The sequence below is a fragment of the Nicotiana sylvestris genome, chromosome 7 (assembly GCF_000393655.2).
Source record: "Nicotiana sylvestris chromosome 7, ASM39365v2, whole genome shotgun sequence".
NCBI classification, from domain to species: domain Eukaryota; kingdom Viridiplantae; phylum Streptophyta; class Magnoliopsida; order Solanales; family Solanaceae; genus Nicotiana; species Nicotiana sylvestris.
In genome coordinates, this window is record NC_091063.1 from 106,742,095 (window position 1) to 106,765,976 (window position 23,882).

Genomic DNA, 23,882 nt, shown 5'->3' on the forward strand with positions numbered 1-23,882 from the left:
AAACTCAAAGAGGAAGACGTCTCATAATTGTATCACGATTGTATGATAATTATATCATAATTGTATTAGCTTTGTATATAAATTATTTCTGATACATCAATACCTAAAACAATACCTGATACAGTGCTAATATAAGTATAATAAAGTATTGTATCATAATTTAAGTCTAAAGTTGGTTTTAGGTTGAATTTTCATATTGAAACTTGAAGAAGATGAAGATCGAAATTGTATCGCAATTATTTAGAATTGTAGCACAATTAATGTATCTACTTGTATATGATACATCAATATATAAAATAATATCTTATACAATACTAATACAAATATAATACAATATTGTATCAATTTAAGTTTAGAGTTGATTTTAAGTTGTATTATACTTGTATCAGAATTGTGTCAAATTCTTTTAGGATTGTATCAGAATCATTCTATCTGATGCATCAATATATGAAACATACCTGATACAAGTATAATATTATACCATAATTGTATCGGCCTTTTAGAGTAGAAACGTGATAGGTAGAAATTCTCAAATTTCCTGTGATTTTTTGCGATGGATCTTTAAAATTGTATAAGATTCCTTTTTTGGGAATCACCACAAAAAATAAGTATTGTTTATTATTTTTGAAACATGATTGCTATTGTTGCCATAGAATTTCAGACAAGAAGATAATTCAATGTTGAATTGACATCGAGTCTCGCTATGTATCAAAATGCTTAAGAACTATGCTTATGTTAATTGTATGTATTTATGATCGAGAATCATATGTATTATTGGTCTTCGAATGGACCAATTTATGAATGAGTGTGTCAGGCAAATAAAATGAAAAAATTAGGCGCATATCTGCATAGAAGAAGAAGGATAGAGAGAAGAGGAGAGAAAAAAAGAAAGAGGAAAGGATATAATCAAATCTCTCAATTAAAGGGACTAATAATAGTGTAAGAGCCTTTTAAGAGGAATGTACGTAATTTGTAAGAAAAATCAAGATTCTTATTGAAAACTATAAAACCTAGAAAAAATAGCTAAATAAATTTCTATTATAGTATATATAGGATAAATTCCCAAAAAGTAACTAGCCCACCAAATTTTATCATAAAGAGTTTGGCAAGAAGTCAAGGCAAAAAGGGGGCTTCATTGGCTTATTTCCTGACCATACTAACAAAGAAATTGGGTCGAGTCTTTATCATTCTGTTAAATGGGCTCCAAATATTTTAACTCGTATTATCATATAAAAAATGTATACTTATAACTTTATGGAAGGTAAATTAAACATAAATTTCAAAAGCATAGTCTCTTGTTGTCACGATCCAAAATCCAACTAGTCGTGATGACACCTAACTCAACCCGCTAGGTAAGCCAAATGACAATAAACTCAGTTCAAATGAAAATAATATGAGTCAATATGCAAAATAACTGAAGCTCTATACAAAAACCCAATGACTGGTAGTACAAGTCATGAGCCACTAAGATTTAGAATTTACAAAACTGATACAAAATAATTACAACATCTGTTTGGAATGTACATAAACAGAATTCAAATCTAAAGCTACCAAGGAAAAATGGTAGCCATATCCGAAACGCATGTACTTCTTCGGTGCCAACTCCCGACTCTCGTCATCCACATCATCTCAAGCTCCAAGATCTGCACGCAAGGTGCATAAGTGTAGTATGAGTATAACCGACCTTATGTACTCAATAAGTATCGTAACTAACCTTGACGCGGTAATAGAAGCAAGAATCATAAATGATACTATATGCGGTAAAAATCAGAGGGTCCGATTTTATAGTCATTATGACGCTTCGTAGGCACGTCTCCAAAGGCTCGAGACAATGGTCGAGGTTCAACCCGAGGGGTTATCAACAATTAACCTCGGGACAGTGCAGATCAGTGGTTATGATGTAAAAATGGGAAGTTCCAGGACACGTGATTTAGGCTGACCAAGTCTATTAGGCTAGTATGAGCCCGTACCGTAGCATTAAATAGTTGTACCAGCCATATACCTTTGTAATAAATGTATTTGTACTATGTTGGGATTCCCCCCTCATATATAAAGGGGACCCTTATCATTTTTTTTACACATATACAACATCTAATACAAGAAGAAGAACATTCTCTGCTCTCTAACTTAAACACATTCTCTCTTGATTATATTATTTACATTTATTGCTTACATTTATTGTGTTTCATTAATTGTTCTTCATTTACTGCCCACTATTGATCATAGAGAGCCTTCATCAAAGCTCTCAAAACTGTTAGTCCTTCATCGGTTGTCCACAACTTAGTATCGAGCTCGACCTCGAGGCCCCGTATAACCTGTTTCGAGGCCCCGATTCTTAATCACTCGGTTTGCCTAAACATATTTCTTTCAAGTTCTTATCTCATTTTTTAGTCTCATACTTAGTATCTACTGCCTAACAACTAGTATAAAAATAAATCACGTATTTTTAGAACCACAAAATCAAATCTAATTTTAATTACTATTTTCAATGTAAACAGTGTGGCGCCCACCGTGGGACTAAAAATAATAGTGATTGTTTTCTTGCTGGTTTACTATATAACGCAAGTTATCTTTCACACTTTTTCTTGTCCAAGAATCTTTGATTTCAGGTCAAATTATCTAACTCAGTAAACGCACATGAAAACAACGGTCTGGAGGACCACGAAGAGAATGGTGTAGTTGTTCCAGGTGTTGGTATAACACCACGAAACCCTGAAGAACCAATTCCCGTAGATGTGATCCCGCTCAACGCTCAACACGTCGATATCAGCTACCACACCAATAGGAGTATACGCCAATAAAACCAACAATAAGATCAGAAAATCCCAGTGCGAGGCGAGCACAAGGTTAGCCTTCACGTTATTTTTGAGATGTTACAAGCGCACCGGAGACGGCTCCTCGAGCCGAGCAGGTACCGGAAATATCGAGTAACAATGGGTCGGCGGCCGACCCCGCTATTATGAAGATGCTCTAAGACCTCACAAAGAGGATTAAATCGGGCGAAAAGATGATAGAAGCTAATGACAAAAAGGTGGAGACCTACAATTCAAGGTTCGACCAGATCCCGGGCGCACCCCCGATCCTGAAGGATGTTTATTCGAAGAAGTTCGTACAAAAGCCATTCCCGTCAAGTGCGGCTCCGAAGCCCATACCGAAGAAATTCAGAATGCCCGACATCCCGAAGTACAACAGGACCTCGGATCCTAACGAGCACGTCACTACTTACACTTGTGCCGTGAAGGGAAACGACCTTAGGGACGACGAGATCGAATCCATCCTGTTGAAGAAATTCAGGGAAACACTTTCAAAAGGGGCTATGATCTGGTATCACAACCTATCCCCAAATTCAATAAATTTATTTGCCATGCTGGCAGATTCTTTTATAAAGTCACATGCCGGTGCCATCAAGGCTACAAGGAAATCCGACGTCTTCAAAATCAAACAAAGAGAAAACGAGATGTTGCGGGAGTTCGTATCTCGCTTTCAAATGGAGCAAATGGAATTACCACCAGTATCCGATGGCTGGGCAGTACAGGCCTTCACCTAAGGCTTAAACGAATGAAGCTCGGTGGCATCGAAGCAGATGAAGCAGAATTTAGTTGAATACCCCGCGTGACTTGGTCGGATGTCCATAACCGATATCAATCGAAGATCAGGGTCGAGGACGACCAACTGGGAGCCCCATCGGGCTCGGTATACACAAGAAGACTCCTGACAAATGAGCCAAAGCCAAACAAAGAAAGGTACCAACCAAACACCGAAGATAGGAGAAACTCCCCAAGGCATAACATACCCCGAAATGATCGAAGAACAGACCGAGGTCAGAATCCTCGGGGAATCGTGAGCAGAGTCGGATTCGACAGACACACAGGAACGATAGAGGCACCCCGCCTGTCGGAATACAACTTCAATGTTGACGTTTCAGACATCATATCTGCCATCGATAAAATCAAAGACACCAGGTGGCCAAGACTTGTACTATCAGACCCGTCGCAGAGGAACCCCAACTTAATGTGCGAATTTCACAGCACACACGGTCATAGGACCGAAAATTACAGACAACTCCGAGAAGAAGTAGCCCAGCTACTCAGCAAAGGGCACCTCCGAGAGTTCCTTAGCGACCGAGCCAAAAATCAATTCCGGGAAAGAGAGGCGAACATGAAGAATGAGACAAATAAGCTGCAACATGTCATCCACATGATCATTGGAGGAATCGACATCCCGTAGGAACCCATTATCAAAAGAACAAAAATATCCATCACCAGGGAGAAGCGAACTCAGGGTTACATACCCGGAGATTCTCTCACATTCAGCAACGAGGACATCGAGACCCTGTCTCAACCTCATAACGATGCCTTGGTAATTTCTTTTCTTGTGAATACATTTCAAATTAAGCGTGTGCTTGTGGATCTAGGTAGCTCGGCCAACACTATCAGGTCAAGGGTGTTGGAGCAGCTCGGACTGCTCGATCAGATCGTACCCGCCTCTCGAGTCCTTAACGGATTCAACATGGCAAGCGAAACAACGAAAGGGGAAATCACCCTCCCAGTCAACGTGGCCGGCACGACCCAAAATGTCAAATTCCATGTCATAGAAGGAGACATAAGGTACAATGCCTTGCTCGGAAGGCCATAAATACACTGTATGAGAGCAATACCATTAACCCTTCATCAAATGATGAAGTTTCCAATGAAGGACGAAATAAAAACCATGTATAGGGAATAACATGCAGCGAGGGAAATGTTCGTGGTACACGATGTGGCACCGGCGTCAACACCCCCAACATCGAAGGAGCCAAAGGATAAGCAAACAGTGAAGTAGAAATAGTGAGACACATTCTCGGCTACACCCGAGTAAAACAAGCAAAGGACCATGCCGTGTCCTCGAAGCAAACTTTTGAAGCATATCGAGGCTCAAAGCGCCATCACCACTGAGGTATAACCATATCCCTTTTATTTACATCTTACATTAACCTTTGTGCAAATGTCCAATCAGAACAGTCGAAGTGTTGTCCAACTTGAAGACCTTAAGGTTTTAAAGTATACGTTGCACTCTTTTCCTTCGATCGGGTTTTATCCCAAGAAGGGATTTACCGATAAGGTTTTTAACGAGGCAACACCTATATGCTACCTAAGGAGAACTTAACAAGTATTCAAGGCTTCTCTCCGATCAACCTCGAACACTGGGGGGCATCCCCCCAGAAGATCACCTTCTCGAAGAAGTCAAGATGAGCCAAAAAGGGTCTCAATAGGAAAATGATGTATCGGGCCAAACAGTCGAATGAACCATGTCCGCGTAGAATAATTGAGCCCTTTACGGCAAAAACATATATACTTGTACCAGGTAATCGAAGAATATTTTCCCTCCATCAAAACTTTTTGAGCTTCAAAGAAGTATGCCACTTTTACAAGAAATGGCTCCAGAGCCAGAAATTTCCCGAACACTCGGGGACTAACGCCAAAAATTCGAGGCCACATGACCTCCGGGTCCGAAACTTCGAATTCGTAAGCCCTCAATGAGGCAATACTAAGTTTACAAGGAATGGCTCCGGAGCCAAGAAACTTTCGATGACTTGGGGACTGTCGCCGACTGTCACCCCCATCGATTTGTCGAAAACCCGAGGCTATAAGACCCCATGCGGGCAACCTCGAGCTCAAGCAAGGCATGAATTATACTTGTACTAAGTAACCAAATCTGTAAGACCTCAAGCAAGGCGTGAATTATACTTGTACCCAGTAACCAAATCTATAAGACCTTACAAAAGGCATAAATCCCGATCTTAAAGTTAAGGCTATACATTCGAACTTGTAAGACCCCTAAAAAGGCATACCCTCGATGTAAACGCTGAAACTACTTCACTCGGGGACTGAAAGGCTCTGGCCAAATACAATGACTCCGCTCACAAGGTTCCAGACAAACTCACGCAACTCGGGGACACCCGACCATTGCTACAAAATCACAAGCCTTCAATTACTTTGAAAAAACTTCGAAAAGAATCAATTAATCAGGCTACCCTTGGCATAAACAAAAGAGCTTCGATCATATAAGCTCCAAACAATAGGCTTCAAAAATGGTAATTCAGCCATCATGCGAAACCTCCCGAGGTGCTCATTTATCGCTATACAATGATTCACAATCGAGGTTCTTATCGAGTCATCGAAGAGCCGGGCGAACACAAAACTTCAAAAAGTCTTTAGCGAGGAAAAAATAAAGCCTACATTAGAGGTCGTACTGACCCAATGCGTAAGAGCCACTATTGCCAGCCTATATTAGAGGTCATACTGATCCAACGCATAAGAACCACTGTCACCAGCCTATATTAGAGGTCGTACTGACCCAATACGTAAGAGCCACTGTCGCCAGTTTAAAATTAAAGGTCGTGCCGACCCAATGCGTAAGAGCCACTGTCGCCAGCTTAAAATTAAAGGTCGTACCGACCGTACGTATAAGAGCCTAAGAGTCAGCTTAAAATTCAAAAACTTAAGGGTCAATGAGCTCGAGTCAAAATCCGACTCGAAAACTGAGCCCGAAATAGTTAACTAAAAATGCCTAAGGGGAAATGCGTAAGAGCCTACAAGCCAGCCCAACGAGCCTCAAGGCCGATTTGCAAACCTTAGGGTTTTACCTCGAAGTCCAGTTCACCTGGACAATGATCGACGAACGTATAAGTTCAAAACAAAGAAAAACATACTCAAGCAAAGGGAAATTCATGGAAGGCGAAAATCGAAAGGTTACTTTATTTATACACATATGAAACAATGCAAGGCTACATTTGCAAATGCTCTCTAAGAGCACTATACAAAGAATCAAAAAGAAAAAGCCTGGTCTATTTTCCCCCCGGGGATTGCGGCCCAATCGACCTCTTCTCCATTATCTTCGGCATCAGATACGAGGAATTTGGCGTTGTATTCATCCTCATTGGCCTGTGCTATCTCCTCCGAGAGATCGAAGCCCCTAGCGTGAATCTCTTCGAGGGTTTCCCTCCGAGATTTACACCGGGCATATTCATTACTTCTACTCTCTCTATCGAAAGCACCTCTCAACTTAGCTCGAGCATCAGCATCATCTTTTAAATAGACGACCACTTTCTTGTTTGCCTTAGCCCGAATCTATTCAGCTTCAGCCCGGGTGTCCACGACCTCGGCCTTCATCTCCAAAAGTCAGACTCGAGCCTTGCAATTCTGCTCGTTTGAACTGAGCTATTTTCACGGGCGTTCTGGAGCTGTACCTTGAGGGCAAAAACCTTGGCCAAAGTATTCTTCTTGGCCGCAATATGGGCATCTATCTAAGCCTTTAGCTCGTTACACTCACGCTTGGCCTGGCCAACCTCGCCCCTTGGCATTCCAGATCCTCTGTCTTGATCTGCAACTAAAGTATCAAAATATTAATCTCTGAAGATAGGAGAAGAAGCATGCATTCCCTCGGAGAAAAGGTTACCTGTCTCTCAAGGTGGCTTTCGTAGTTCAGGATCCGATTCGCCTTGTACCGCAGGTATACCAACTCATCTCCCCTTTTATCACAAAGAAGCCTGAGGGATTTCTCCCCATCCAAGGCTTTCCTCAAACTGGCTTCACAGCGGAGCAGCTCGGACTTGAGCTTATCAAAGGCCTATGAAAAAAGAAGCTCAATGAGAAAACAAAAATGTAAAATTAAAAGACCAGCCAAAGCTCACCAGCAAACAAAGTCGTTGAGCCTCCTCAAAGGTTGAGCATGCATCTACTGGCCTGGTCCCACCGGCCCCAGTTGAACTAATCTCGGTAGGGACATGGTCGCTTGAGACCCTGCTTGATTTAGGCGGCCCCTGATTTCGATCATCCTTCTAAGTACCTTCGACAAGAGGGGAGGACGATTCCCTCGAAGTACCTTCGACAGGAAATGAAGACGGCAGCATGGGAGGAACCACTTTTCCAAGGCTAGAAGCCTCAGATGCCGCAGGCTCAGCGGATATATCTTCTTTGAGTCTCCGAGCAGGGCTTGCCTCGCTATGAGCACCCTCGTCCTTCAAGGACTCATTTCGTTTGTTATCGTTACTCGACCCTAAAGCCGACGATTCTTCCTCCTCCCCGAGGGGGAACGGTCTCATCTCAAAAAATTCTCCGACGCCTGCGGTGATGGAGTTAGTACACATAAAAAAAGTACCTTTCAAAGAAAACAAGCCACACAGTACGTACCATGATGTTTTGCCTTTGATCTACCCTTGCATAGATCTCGCCACTTACGCTTATCATAGGTCGAGCGAGCCGCCAGCTTCCAAGCCAAATCCGTCAGGTCGGGGACCTCGTATGGCATCCACGGGGTTGCTGCAAAAAAGAAAAAGAAAGTGTATTTACAGAATCCGTCTCCACTATGAGAAAAAACTATAAAAACACAAGTGTACCACTTACGTGTGACATTCCATTTCTTAGGAAACGGCAGGAACTCCACGAGGATAACATCGACAGTCCTTACTTAGACAAATCGATCCATCCACCCTCGGTCCCCATCTTCTTCATCATCGACAACAAAGGGCCTGGTGGATCAATATCGCAAAGCTATCAGGCCTCAACAATGAAAGGGTCAGTACAATCTGATGAGATGGCTAAAGGTGAACTCGAGCCTAGCTTCTTTCGCAAATAACCTCATCATCAGTACTATCCTCCAGAACAATGGGTGAACCTGTGCCAGGGTAGGCCAATATCGTCGACAGAAGTCAAACACGACTCTATCGAGAGGGCCCAACATGAAGGGGTAAGTGTATATGTGTAAACACCTCTCTGTATGAGCCGTGAAAGATGTTCTCTTCTGGGGAAGGTACCTGCAGTACCACCTTTTCTCCCCATCCACAGTCTCTTCTCACTGCCTCGAGGTGTTCCTCTCCTATTGATGAAGTGAACCTTGATGCATGATCCCAATGACCCCCGACATTGGGATATCTCTCTAATGAAAAGTCCCTCATAGAGACAAAGCATCTTGAGGTTGGCTCGCCAAACGTCGGTGGTGTACCACCGATTGAGCGGGAAGAAGAGGCAGGACCCTCCTCTTCTTGGTGAACGGATTCGGGCATAGCAACCATGGCTATTATAAAACAATAGAAGGAAGATGAAAACTCAGGTGAAAGCTTTGAATTAAAATGATGGAAAGGCTAACGCAAGGAAGAAGAACTCTATGAAAAGGGATAGCGACTCAAAATAGCGGAATCTCCAAAAAGGGAGGAAGCAAACTCATATATATATCAATCGGCGACTGTCCGCCTACTCTAAAGGCTAATTACTTCTGACTAGGCCATTATCACTTTCGGAAAAATGTACCAATGGGCCATCCCGGGAGCTTCATGGTCATGCCATACAAGTAAAGTTGTCGAACAACGTTCGAGGGGTCAGAGATTCCCGTATCGATCCAGCATCGAGATGATGCCCAATCTCGATGATCTCTGCTACCATAACTATAGGGTCTAAGGAGCCATTAATATCAATCTAAGTTTCGAGGTGGTGTCCGACCTCGAGGATCTTTGTCAAAGTGGATAAAAGCTCTAAGGAGTTTTCGACACCAATTTAGCCTCGAGATGGTGCCCGATCTCGAGGACCTTGGTATTACATGTCACACCCCCTGTTTTACAACCTCACTACCCTCTTAAATAAATAAAAGGGATTTGTAAAGCTCAAAAGGTTTTCAATTATGAAAGTGACAAAGGATTGTATTTCAAAAGATATTTCCGAGTCGCCACCTAACATTGGTTTCGGTGTGCCAGGTCACTATTTTTTAAAAATAAGTTTTCTGTTAAAATACTTTGGACTCCAAAACTAAGTTCGCACTAGAGATTTGGGTAAAGGGGGTTCATTTGACTCGGGGAGAAGGTGTTAGGCACTCCCCAAGTCCCGTGAAGCTCACGGTTGCGTACTCAATCTAGTTGGCTTTTAAAATATTCAAATTGAGGTAAAATCACAAAAAGAAAAATAAACACAAAAGAGGCCCGAGGTCGTCCCCACCTAAATAAAAGAAATAGAAAAATGAAAATAAAGATACTACAAGTTCTATTTTCGGTCTCCGAATACAAATACTATGGGGCATACCCCGGATAAATTTATACAAAGTCTACAGGGCATACCCCGGATAAATTTAACTAAATGGGGTGACCTCTCAAAATTAAACAAACAAAATCCTAAAGTTTGTCTATCCAAGCGTGGTTGGTCTATAACATATTACTACCAAACCCATGTAGGCAAAAATACAAATAAAAACAAAATTAAGTCCATTCCCCAATTTCGTCTCAGGCCCAACATTTGTATCTTTTTAATATCCTTTTTAATATCTTTAATTGAGTTCTTTTCTCCAGCCAAACAATCATTTGAATCTCAAACAGTTGTTCAACTCTCCTTAATTAAGTTCAAACCTCCACTGCCCGTTTATCTTATTTACTTAAGAAGTAATTACCAAAAAAACAAAAACAAAAAAAGTAGAACGATCAATCAAATAAAGGAACTGAACCCAAAGATTTGTTTGAGCAGAATATTTCAATAATAGACACTAACAAACAAACATGACACTCACGAAATTAATCAACAAAATAATATCACCAAGTAATCGCGTACATGAAACTAAAGAAGAGTAAATAGATAAGAAAAAGATAAGAGTGGACCTCAAATTAGCAAATGGTCACCTTCGATAACTGGACTGAAAGTCGAACAATGTGTATTATTAAACAAATCTAAAAATGAGCAAGGAACAGCTATCAGACCTTCGAACTAAGAACGGAACCAACGAACAGACCACCTATCAATAGTGAAACTACACCGGCGACTTCGACGGAACTCAAGCTCGAAATTGAGTCGGTGAAGGGACTTTTGGCTAAAACAGTAGTGGTACCGCCATCTCTGAGTTCTTCCGTCACTTTGCTCTATCCGTGCCTGTGTGTGCGTGTGTCTTTTTTTGGTGTCGAATTCCGACGAGATGGCCAAAGGTGGGCGGTTGGAGATGGGGTATGCGGTTGTCTCTTGGGGTAGAGGAGTTAGGGTTGATTTTGTGGTGAAGAGAGAGGAATTCTGCAGCTAAATGGTCTTGGAGATGAAGAAGAAAGGTTGGTCGTTGCTAGCTCTTGAAGGCGTGCGGCGCTAGGGATTTTTTTTCCGTCTCTCCCCTCTCTCTAAGTGATGTGTATGGGCCATTTATATAATATCTTACCATGGACTGTGTGTGCTTGGAAAAGAAGTAAAGATCTGTCTAGAAAATATGTGGTCCCCACAATATAAAAAATGAAATCTCAATATGGTGGTGCAGTGAATTCCTTACTGCCTAGAGAAAAGTAATTTGTATGTAAATAAAAAATGAAATGCATTACTAATGTGGTGTACAGGAAATTGGCGTGAGTGATCTTATAAAAAAATTTTAGAAAGAAAGTTTGTTATCCATGATAAGATGGAATCTTAGCAATTTTAAAAGAAATTTTGTTAGTTCCTCCTTACCCCAAAATGTTGAAATAAGATTAAACCAACTACTTTTATTTCAAAGAAGCTAAAATAGCACTACAACAAAACTACTACTAATATAATAAAACTTAAAAACATGTGACTATTTTTTGGTAATTTTCAATTTCACTAGTAAGATAAACTTAAAATTTGCTAGACAAAAAATAATAATTATCTAAAAAAAGTATTAAAGAAAGAAAAAAAACAAATTAGCTATACTAAAGAAATCAGAATACTATTAAATAACTACTATTAATAACTAAATTATGTAAAGAATATTTTTTTTGAAGCCTTGCTTTTTTATCTTTTGAAGAACAAAATGTCAAAACTATTTTAGTATTTTTAGTTTTATTGAAAGTATGATAAATTAAAAGTAACTAGATAAAATACTAATTAACTAGAATAAAGGAAAATATTTTTGTGATTTTCATTCTTTTAGATAAAGTAAAGCAAAAGAGTCAAAACTAGTTTAAATAGCAATATTAGACCTAAACTAAATATCTAAACACTAAAATGTGTAAAATTTCGAGGAGGGTCAAAATTACATGTCTACAGCTGCCCCTCTTTGACTAGAAACACGAAGAGTTTTTAGACAAAGAACGACGAGACAGGTTTTTTGACTCGACCCTTATTTAGAGGGACCAAAAACTAAAAGAGGGGAAAATGTGACCGAGCCCTAGTATCTGAGCTGCCTACATATCCTTGGCTATAAAGGAATTAGGCCATGTGTAGTCCAGAGGTAGGAATAGTGATGGAGTGTACCGAGGTAGAGACCCGATTGAGGTGCCGTCGAAGTTCCGATCTACGGTCCGGTTATTACATCAAATCAAAATCTAAAAGAACTAAGCAAGCCTATCAGCTATGAGTTACAAGATCCCCATCTACAAGTCTACTGAAGCTTGATCTTGAGTCTTGAATGGTTCTTCATGTAGACTTTTTGATTTGAAGCTTGATGCTTGCTAGCTACAGGTATTGATTCATTCCTCCACGACTTCTTTGGATCAAGACCGGGCATGCAGTGCTCATAACTTCAACCATGTCTTGAGCAGTTCACATCTTTCACCTGTTTCTGCATTTTGGATTCACTTCTCTCTTTTTTTCTTTCTTTTATTCTGGATTGAGACTACTTCTGTTGGTCATCTCGGACTGTTGATTCGCATTTTTGCCGCGAGCTTCTGCTACTTCTAACTTGAATTAAATTCTGAAATGACTTCCTTTGTTTTTGAGGTGGGCGCCTGCTATTGACTTGAAATTTGAAGTGACTCTGAAAAGAACTTGAAATGGATTCCCTCGTTCTCCAGGTGGGCGCCTACGACTTTCTTGAAACTTGAAATGAATTCTCTCGTTCTCCAGGTGGGCGCATGCGATCAAAACAACAAAATAAACAAAATTTTCTGCCTTAGTTTGCACTAGGAAGATCTGTGAGTTGTTAGCAAAATCGTAAACCACTTATGCTATTGATGCAATGATGAGAGTAAGCTAAAGACTCGACTAGGATGTGCGTCTCCTGTAAGTAAAACCAATAAACTTTGACTAGCAAATACGTCTGCTAATAATAAAACCTGAATGACCCAAACTAGGAAGTGCGTCTCCTGGGGATGAAACTTGAATGAACCAAAACTAGGAAGTGCGTCTCATATGGGTAAACTCTTAATTTAGGAAGTGCTTCTCCTAAAACAAATATAACTTGAAAACCCTAGACTAGGAAGTGCATCTCCTAGAGGTAAAACTTCAATGATTCAAATTAGGAAGTGTGTCTCATAGGAATGAACTTAAATGACCCAAAACTAGGAAGTGCGTCTCCTAGGGGTGAAACTTCAATGAATCAAACTAGGAAGTGCGTCTCCTAGGAATGAACTTAAATGACCCAAATCTAAGAAGTGCGTCTCCTAGGGATGAAACTTGAATGAACCAAAACTAGGAAGTGCGTCTCCTCGGGGTAAAACATGAATGACTCAAACTAGGAAGTGCGTCTCCTAGGAATGAACTTAAATGACCCAAAACTAGGAAGTGCGTCTCCTAGGGGTAAAATCTCAATTTAGGAAGTGCGTCTCCTAAAACAAAATATAAACTGAAAGACCTAGACTAGGAAGTGCGTCTCCTAGGGGTTAAACTTCAATTTTGGAAGTGCGCTTCCTAAAACAAAAATATAACCCCAAAGACCCGGACTAGGAAGTGCGTCTCTTAGGGGTAAAACTTCAATGACTCAAACTAGGAAGTGTGTCTCCTAGGAATGAAATTAAATTACCCAAAACTTGGAAATTCGTCTCCTAGGGGTAAAATCTCAATTTAGGAAGTGCGTCTCCTAGGGGTAAAATCTCAATTTAGGAAGTGTGTCTCCTAAAATAAAAATATAACTTAAAAGACCCAGACTAGAAAGTGAGTCTCCTAGGAGTGGAACTTCAATGACTCAAACTAGGAAGTGTGCCTCCTAGGAATGAACTTAAATGAACCAAAACTAGGAAGTATGTCTCCTAGGGGTAAAATCTCAATTGAGGAAGTGTGTCTCCTAAAACAAAAATATAACCTAAAAGACCCAAACTAGGAAGTGCGTCTCCTAGGGGCGAAACTTCAATAACTCAAACTAGGAAGTGCGTCTCCGAGGGATGAATTTAAATGACCAAAGCTAGGAAGTGCGTCTCCTAACAAGTATAATCTGAAAGACCCCTACTAGGAAGTGCGTCTCCTAATGGGTAAAACTTCAATGACTCCAACTAGGACGTGTGTCTCCTAGGGATGAATTTAAATGACCAGCATTAGGAAGTGTGTCTCCTAAAATAAAAATATAACTTGAAATACCCAGACTAGGAAGTGCATCTCCTAAGGGTAAAATCTCAATTTAGGAAGTGCGTCTCCTAAAACAAAACATAACTTGAAAGGCCCAGACTAGGAAGTGCTTCTCCTAGGGGTGATGTGTGATCTTCTCAATAGCCTATGCGTAAGCAGAATTGGGGCATTGCACCTGTAAAATTCAAGCTTTGTTATGAATATAGCCTTCATCCCTGTTTCAGACAAAGAAAACTTGTGAGTTTAAAACACGGTGGTTAGTTTGTGGCCTTGACCTTGAAGGCGGCTGCTTCTGCACTTGCCAAGATAACTTTGATTTCAACTTGGAAGACCTTGCCTGTTATCGACTACCCATTTTCTTTCAACCCTTATCACAAAAAACACCTCCGCTCCATTCGATCCCAATATCCTCTATCTGTTGCATTTTGCTCATGAATTGACATTTACCGAACCTTTGCATTTCACATGAATCCCAAAGCATGTTGATCATTACCAACTCAGTGCGCATACTGTTCTTTCCTGACTTATGCCACTTTGATGTGCTAGCCAAATCTGTTTTGTGCAATTGGAAAGATGGTAGCAAATTTTGAAGTCATTTCTCACTTGTTCTGACCAAACAGACTCAAGAAGGACTCAAACAAAATAAGAGGAACAAAATAAATGACAAGGTAAAGAGATGATACCTAACAAGAAAATTACAAAGTAGAAACTTATCAAATGTGGATACCAACTCTAATGACCATGACATGCACCTTTGGATTAAGTGACCTAATCTCTCAAGCAAGTCTAATATTCAACTCTTGTTGTACCTCTTCGCTGTGGAACTGGGCTTTAGCGCTTCAATTGTCCCATCTGATCCACAATCCTCAGTCGACCTGTAGTGCCCCGAAGGGTTTTCACCATCAAGCCTCTCTCATTTTGCTCTTTTCTCAACTCACCATCGCCTTTCGGTGCCCCTGAGGGTTTTCACCGATAAGACTCTCTCATTTTATCATTTTCTCTCTTTGTGCTGAGAACAAAGGTATTACCCATGATGTATGAAGATCATACTTTCGCCACACACTTGATTTGACATCCTCAAAGATCGGTCGGAAGGTCTTTCTTTGGATCATAATGTAGGCTTTTGGACAAGGTTAGAAAGAAAGGGTGGCATGAAGGCTCAAAATAATTTAAGATGAAAGGGTTCAAAATTACAACTTTTGGAATCAGGTCTTTTGGCAAAATTAAAACCTCTGCCCCAGTTTCTTGGAGTTTGGTGAATTTTTTTTTTTGCTTTTCTTTTGGATTTTTGCTTTGATGGGATTTCTAAGAAAATCTGCCCCAATCTTGACTTTGGGGATTATGAAATATTTTATTTGGTGTGACCGAACCGTAAGGTTACCTACGTATCTTGTGGTGTCAAGAATCAGGTCGAACATAGTTCAAATACAAAGTTGGTTTTTTTTCTTTTTCTTTTTTTTTCTCTTTTTTTTTCTTCTTTTTCTCTTTTCTTTTTTCTTTTCTAGTTTCCAACTCTACGGTTAATTCCAAAATAGGGGTATGGAACAAAGCAAATTAAGGCTCAAAAAGGGGTAGCAAAAGATAAAAGTGTTTGGGTAACAGAATAAAATGCCTTCGTCATACCAAACTTTAAAAACGCCAAGTACAAACATGCAATTGAAGATAAGCAAAGAAATCATACACAGTATCTATTGACGGCATCAACGCAAACAAAAAGTGCCAATAGGCAATACTTTTGTCCCAGTGAATGACCCTTGCCAGTTCGAAGCAGATTTGACTCAACCTTATCTTGATGTGAAAGAATGCATTTGAGCACTGACTGATTTACCTCAAACTGCTTAAGAGGCATTTTCTTGTTGTATGCTCTTATCAATCTCTTGATTTTCCAGACTTACTGCCTCAGTTTCACTCAATTCAAGCTTCAGGTCATCTCACAATGCGTGAATCTCTACTTGTTTCCTCAAATGCCTCTTTTATCATGTTCAAAACTGTGTCATTGCTTCATGATTAAACTAACTTTCAAGACCAGGCTAAGAATTATGTGTGAATGTCATGTCACTAGAATCTGGATGAAAAGAACTATAAAAGAAAAAGTCACCTAAACAAAAACTAACTAGAACTCATAGAAAACAAGTGATTGTATTAGACAGATGGTGAAAAATGTTTGAACAAAACAAACAAAATAGACATGGGTTACAATCCTGGAACAAACCTAGATAACACTAGACGAGTTGCTACAACTAAACGAACTAGGCAAAATAAGAAGAAGAAGGGTTTGAGCCACAAGACAATATCTGGATTAGAACCCTAAAATAACCTGGACAACAAAATAAACTACCAAAACTCCTCCCTGGCTAGCCAAGAAAGGAGTGTCTTTCCAATTACCAAGCTCGACATCTTAGCCACTGGGTTGCACATCAAAATTACTGGGACCTTCACCAATTTCAGTATCATTAACTTCAGTCAGCATGTCACCAAAATTATTGGGACCTTTTTTACAACCTCACTAACCCTCTTAAATAAATAAACAGGATTTGTAAAGCTCAAAAGGGTTTTCAATTATGAAAGTGATAAAGAATTGTGTTTCAAAAGATATTTCAGAGTCACCACCTGACATTGATTTCGGTGTGCCAAGTCACCGTTTTTTAAAAATAATTTTTATGTTAAAACACTTTGGATTCCAAAACTAAGTCCGCATCAGAGATTTGGGTAAAGGGGGTTCAATTGACTCGGGGAGAAGGTGTTAGGCACTCCCAAAGTCCCGTGAAGGTCACGGTTGCGTACTCAGTCTAGTTGGCTTCTAAAATATTCAAATTGAGGTAAAATCACAAAAAGAAAAATAAACACAAAAGAGGCCCGAGGTCGTCCCCACCTAAATAAAAGAAAGAGAAAAATGAAAATAAAGATACTACAAATTCTATTTTTGATCTCCGAATACAAATACTACGGGGCATACCCCAGATAAATCTATACAAAGTCTACGGGGCATACCACGGATAAATTTAACTAAATGGGGTGACCTCTCACCTTAAAATTAAACAAACAAAATCCTAAAGTTTGTCTATCCAAGCGTGGTTGGTCTATAACATATTACTACCAAACCCATGTAGGCAAAAATACAAATAAAAGCAAAATTAAGTCCAATTCCCCAATTTCATCTCAGGCCCAACATTTGTATATTTTTTTAATATCCCTTTTAATATCTTTAATTGAGTTCTTTTCTCCAACCAAGTAATCATTTGAATCTCAAATAGATGTTCAACTCTCCTTAATTAAGTTCAAACCTCCACTGCCTGTTTATCTTATTTACTTAAGAAGTAATTACCAAAAAAACAAAAACAAAAAAAGTAGAACAATCAATCAAATAAAGGAACTGAACCCAAAAGATTTGTTTGAGCAGAATATTTCAATAATAGACACTAACAAACAGACAGGACACTCACTAAATTAATCAACAAAATAGTATCACCAAGTAATCACGTACATGAAACTAAAGAAGAGTTAATAGATAGGAAAAGGATAAGAGCGGACCTCAAATTAGCAAATGGTCACCTTCGATAACTGGACCGAAAGTCGAACAATGTGTATTCTTAAACAAATCTGAAGATGAGCAAGGAACAACTATCGGACCTTCGAACTAAGAACGGAACCAACGAACGGACCACCTATCAATAGTGAAACTACACCGGCGACTTCGACGGAACTCAAGCTCGAAATTGAGTCGGTGAAGGGACTTTTGGCTAAAACAGTAGTGGTACCGCCATCTCTGAGTTCTTCCGTCACTTTGCTCTATCTGTGCCTGTGTGTGCGTGTGTCTTTTTTTGGTGTCGAATTCCGGCGAGATGGCCGGAGGTGGACGGTTGGAGATGGGGTATGCGGTTGTCTCTTGGGATGGAGGAGTTAGGGTTGATTTTGTGGTGAAGAGAGAGGAATTCTGAAGCTAAATGGTCTTGGAGATGAAGAAGAAAGGTTGGTCGTTGCTAGCTCTTGAAGGCGTGCGGCGCTAAGGATTTTTTTCCGTCTCTCCCCTCTCTCTAAGTGATGTATATAAGCCATTTATATAATATCTGACCATAGACTGTTGTGCTTGAAAAAGAAGTAAAGATCTGTCTAGAAAATATGTGGTCTCCATAATATAAAAAATAAAATCTCAATATAGTGGTGCAGTGAATTCCTTACTGCCTAGAGAAAATTAATTTGTATGTGAATAAAAAATGAAATGCATTACTAATGTGGTGCACACGAAATTGGCATGAGTGGTCCTATGAAAATATTATAGAAAGAAAGTTTGTTATCCACGATATGATGGAATCTTAGCAATTTTAAAAGAATTTTCGTTAGTTCCTCCTTACCCCAAAATGTTGAAATAAGATTAAACCAACTACTTTTATTTCAAAGAAGCTAAAATAGCACTACAACAAAACTACTACTAATATAATAAAACTTAAAAACATGTGACTATTTTTTGGTAATTTTCAATTTCACTAGTAAGATAAACTTAAAATTTGCTAGACAAAAAATGTTAATTATCTAAAAAAAATTATTAAAGAAAGAAAAAAAACAAATTAGCTATACTAAAAAATCAAAATACTATTAAATAACTACTACTAATAACTAAACTATGTAAAGAATTTTTTTTTTGAAGCCTTGCTTTTTTTATCTTTTGAAGAACAAAATATCAAGACTATTTTAGTATTTTTAGTTTTATAGAAAGTATGATAAATTAAAAGTAACTAGATAAAATACTAATTAACTAGAATAAAAGAAAATATTTTTGTAGTTTTCACTCTTTTAGATAAAATAAAGCAAAAGAGTCAAAACTAATTTAAATAGCAATATTAGACCTAAACTAAATATTTAAACACTAAAATGTGTAAAATTTCGGGTAGGATCAAAAATTACATGTCTACACTACAGAACAGGCTCTAGAAGGGGGGGTCAACCTGGCCCCGAGATGGTGCCCGATCCCGAGGATCCCCATTACTATACATATGAGCTATACGGAGTTATCCATATAAGCCTAAGCCTTGAGATGGTACCCAATCTCGAGGACCTTTGCTATTACAAGCGCGGGTCATTCACCCGATCCCTTGGCTCTCGGGCTACCTGAGCCCAAGCCGATTCTCTCTCGAGAATTGTTAAAAAGGCCTCAGGGCTATTTTCACCTTCAGAATAATTTAAACGCTCTCTCGGCTACTTTAGCCAAGGGCCATCTGAGTCCAAGCGTATCCTCATCTGGTGTCTATCTATGACGCCTTAGGGCTGTCTTCATTTTTCAAAGCAAGTTTTTGAGTTCGCCCGAGTTCAGATAAACTCTCACTCGGAGACTATTTGATAAAACTCGAGGGCTGTCTTTATTTTTAGGTGATCAAGCAACTCCGTCCCTCGAGGACTATCAACGGGGCCTAAAAGGGCTAAGTTTTGTTCTAAAATTCGAGACCTCACTCTCACTCAATTCGAAGTCGCTAGTTCCAGCGGCCTAAGATTTATCAAGCCAATCTGAACTTGGTCCGAGGAACGGCAAAGGGTTCCAGAGAATATCATATTAGCCAATCAAGAACCAAGGAAACTCCTATGCCCAGGCCCGGTATTCGGACCGATCGGTAAAGTCACATGCTCAGATTTTTTACAAACGCAGACAAAGGGAAATCCAGCACAAATCAAAGACAAATTGAAGAAGCATTTTTGTATTAATAAACGATGATTACAAAAGCCCACGAAGGGTCCTTACACAGAAACAAAGAAGCAAAAAATAACAGCTAAAGTCTAATCTACTCTCGGAGGTACATCCTCGGAAGTAATATCTGCGAGAACTATTCCTTCGGGGACCCTATTTCGATCTTCCAAACAAAGTCTTCGAGAACCTCCTCCGAAGCAGAAAAAGATGAAGAAGAGGTCGTAGCCCGTAAAAGAGCAAAAGTTCCTAACAGGCCGGGAAAATTGTGGCTCGGTGAAAAATTTGGCAAGTATGGGTCTCGCCAGCACTACTATTGGGAAGCCACTTCTTGAGATATTACACCGGTGTGGGATGCAAAAGTTAGAAGATAGTACCACCTTACTCCATGTAAAGCAAAAGGAGTAAAACACCACACCAGGTTGAAGTTAAGAGAGATGAGCAGAAGTTCATAGTCCACATATCCTCTAATACATGAATAGTTTGAAGCCCCTCTCTTATTATTTTGGGCCAATAACAACAACAAACCAGTGTGATCCCACTCAGTGGGGGAAAGCTCTGAGAAAGAGCCATGACTTAACTGGCGAGAACGCTGTCGTGTGACCTTACGGCCACTGTCGCACCTCCTTTTTGCCGCGCCCGCGGGGCGCGTGGGGAGTTTTCTCCAATTGAAGGACAGTCGAAACGGGATTTATTTAGTTATTTCAGAGTCGCCACCTGGGAATTTTAAGGCGTCCCAAGTCACCAATTTCAATCCCTGAATCGAGGAGAATATGACTCTGTTTATTATTCTGCGAACCAGAAATCCTGAGTAAGGAATTCTGTTAATCCGGAAGAAGGTGTTAGGCATTTCCGAATTCCGTGGTTCTAGCACGGTCGCTTAACTGTTTTTATTATTGGCTTAATTATCTTGATTTTTATTAAACATATTGATGTTACATGATTTTTGCTACCGCTTATACTTACTGTGTTTGAGGATCCTTCTTTGAATCGAATTACGCGTACGTATATTCGTGTTTTCAAAAAAATGGCGGACTTGTGTCACGCGTACGTGTACACAATAACTTTTGATAATATATTTATTAAGCAATCATTTTTCAAAATTGTGTCGAGTCAAGAATATTTGTTTTTCTTGAATAGTGAACCGTACATCTTGGGTTTTTTATGAAATTGATTTAACGCCTTTGGAAAAATCCCTTTATTAAATATTTGTTCGAAATTGCGCGTACGCATAATCCGAATTTTTACTTTTAAAAATATAATCAGGGTACGCGAACGTATCCCTAAAGGGATTTTCCACAAATTGTTTATATTTATGTATTTCTTTTATGTGAAAATCATGAGAAACTCCTATTTAGAGGCCTATAAATTCTTTGAAAAGAATTCGCAATCTATTAAAGGTTGTTCGTCGATTATGATTTCCGAATATAAGTTATATTCATTCCAACTATTCAAATTCAAAGAACATAGTAAAAATATGATTTTTTTTTAACAAATATGTCATATATATATATGCCAAAGAATAAATTGCATATGAAACTGAAAATAAATGATTCATAAAGGAAGGAAATATTTTCCGAGAATTTTTATTATTTACTTAATGCAAATTCTATTTCTAATTATCATTGATGTAAAGTGTGGCAATTTATGCTTGTTCATCTCTTCTCATTCTCATATACTCGCTTTTAATCTAATAGGCCTAATTATTTGGTCACTTTGTTTTATGAAGGCAAATAGGCATCGAGTTTATAGGAAAGGAGTTATTATACAAGTTGCTTCAATAAAATTACCTTACATACAACCTAACTGTATTTCGTAAACATTCATAATGTTTTAATATCGTAACAAGATATATCATATCACCTTTCACCAACGCTTATACACACATCTATTATCTTTATAAACATATACCATCAAGACCATCTAAACCTTATTTAACAATAAGAATTAGTAGTGTAGTTTTCTTGATATTTCTACATTACTCTTTACTTAACTAACAACACCATAAAATTTAAATAATGGCCCACTTTATGCCATTGTTTCCTATCTTGACAATCTTAATCACAACCATACTTTAATGAAAATTTAGAAAAATTAACCTTGTTACAACACTTATACAGTCTTCAATAAAAGATATTTAATTTACAATCATTCTATTAACATATACTACTTATTTGATCCAAGAAAATAAAACTGAGTTTTTAATTAAAGAACTCATATGAATAAAGATAGTATTACAATTCAATCTTCATTTTATCCGTCATACTGAATCTCTTTCCAACATAGAATTTAAAAGGATATGTACCTGGAAATGGAGGTAGAAGAAGTAAGTTTCAGCAGTTGCAGCAGTAACTAAATCAGCAAAATACCAGTATTCCCACAGATTTAAACAATAATAAGACCCAAAGAACCCAGATGCACAGTGATAGCACTCTTTAGGAAATTTCAGAATTTTTAACTGAACAATGTTATTGAACAAATCCGAACAGACTTACTGAAAAGAAATAATATCAGATTTCAGTTTTCTTTCAGTTTCCTAAAATCTGCCTTAAGCTCTATCTCTCTGTCTAAAAACTGCCCCTAAAAATCTGTTTGCTTCCCCAATTTCACACTCTCTTTTTCTCTTAAAACTCCCTTTTTTGAGAATCCCCTAAGGTCTCTTCAAGTCTGCCCCTTTTAAGCTGTCCAGCTCATGTATTTATACAGGGCTGGTTGCACCTTTGTCATGGTGGCTGGACCCTTTTTCCCTTTAAAAATTAAAAAGTTTCCATTAAAAACTACTTTTTAATACTTTATGTGATCCTAACATGATTTTCAGCAGCCCCATTATCCCTTGTTCCCCTTTATTACTTAAATTATAGCCATTACATTCCACTTTCAGCCCACTACTATTATCACATTACCCTACTGTTTCTAACCCAGAAATACCTACTGTGATCACTATTATTACTGCCTTAAATGTAAAAATCATAACAGAATTTACAAAACAGATTTAAAAATCTGTTCAAACTTAATTATCAACCTGATTTAACACAGCTAATACCAATTCTCTTAGGTTCTGGACTGAATCCTAAGAATGTAAACATTCTATCACAATTACATCTAATCATCATTTGTAAACTTGAACTCAAACTTGACAATATTACACTGGGTTCAGCATAATAATGCAAACTGAACTTATAATTGAACTAAGATCAAACATACACAGGAGCATTGTCAATATACTGACAATGCCCTGTTCAGAAAACAACATATACAGCATACATTTGAATTCACTGATTCACAAACAAACATGATTTAATTGACGAGTATTAATCAGTTGACTATTTACAACATCTGTCAATAATTAGTCTAAAACAATAGAAGCAGACTGTTTTTTTATTAGCATTATCATAAGTGAGAATTCATAATATAACTAATCGACGAACTTAATCGAGTCGATTACTTACATTATGAATAATCATAACCAATTGAAACAGTTTCATATTTGACCATATAGACGGGCATGAGACAAAAGTGACAGAATTAATCAAATAAAATCATGAAAAATTAACAAGCTATTAAGACAAACAACAACACACGTAGAATACACAAAATAATAGAAAAAATACCTTTGAATCTTCAATTTTAATCCGACTCGAACTCAGCTTGGATTTGGATTTTTGTTTGAAATCAAACAGACCTTAGTCGAAGTATTTTCCACTGAAAATACTTCGACTAAGGTCGATTGAACCTCAATCTTTACTTAATCTGAACAGAATCCGAAAGTTTGGTATTTTTAGGGTTCTTAAAAATTCGATTTGGGATTTAACCATTTCTGGTCAGATTCGAGAAGAACCAAACATGACACAAGGGTGAGGGTAGCCTAGGGGTCATTTGGTGTCAGCTTAAAACAAATCTGAGCTTGTTCTTGTTTGGTCCGAATCTTCAAAAGAAGATTCGAGAAGCTCGGAACTGATTCGAGCCAAACAAACAACAAA

General features: G+C 38.6%; 1 long non-coding RNA gene across 3 annotated transcripts; it reads right to left on the reverse strand.

The window, feature by feature from the left end:
• Window positions 1–1,383: 1,383 nt before the first annotated feature.
• On the reverse strand, window positions 1,384–18,293 carry LOC104244422 (uncharacterized). 3 transcript variants are annotated; one of them, XR_011401218.1, is made up of 7 exons: window positions 10,715–18,293; window positions 8,385–8,509; window positions 8,172–8,300; window positions 7,673–8,103; window positions 7,438–7,608; window positions 1,715–7,368; window positions 1,384–1,643 (listed from the first exon to the last, which is right to left on the reverse strand). It is a non-coding gene; the product is annotated as an uncharacterized lncRNA (long non-coding RNA). The 3 variants fall into 3 exon arrangements; XR_715490.2 differs by having other exon boundaries at window positions 1,715–7,362; window positions 10,616–18,293; XR_715489.2 differs by having other exon boundaries at window positions 10,616–18,293.
• Window positions 18,294–23,882: the final 5,589 nt, after the last annotated feature.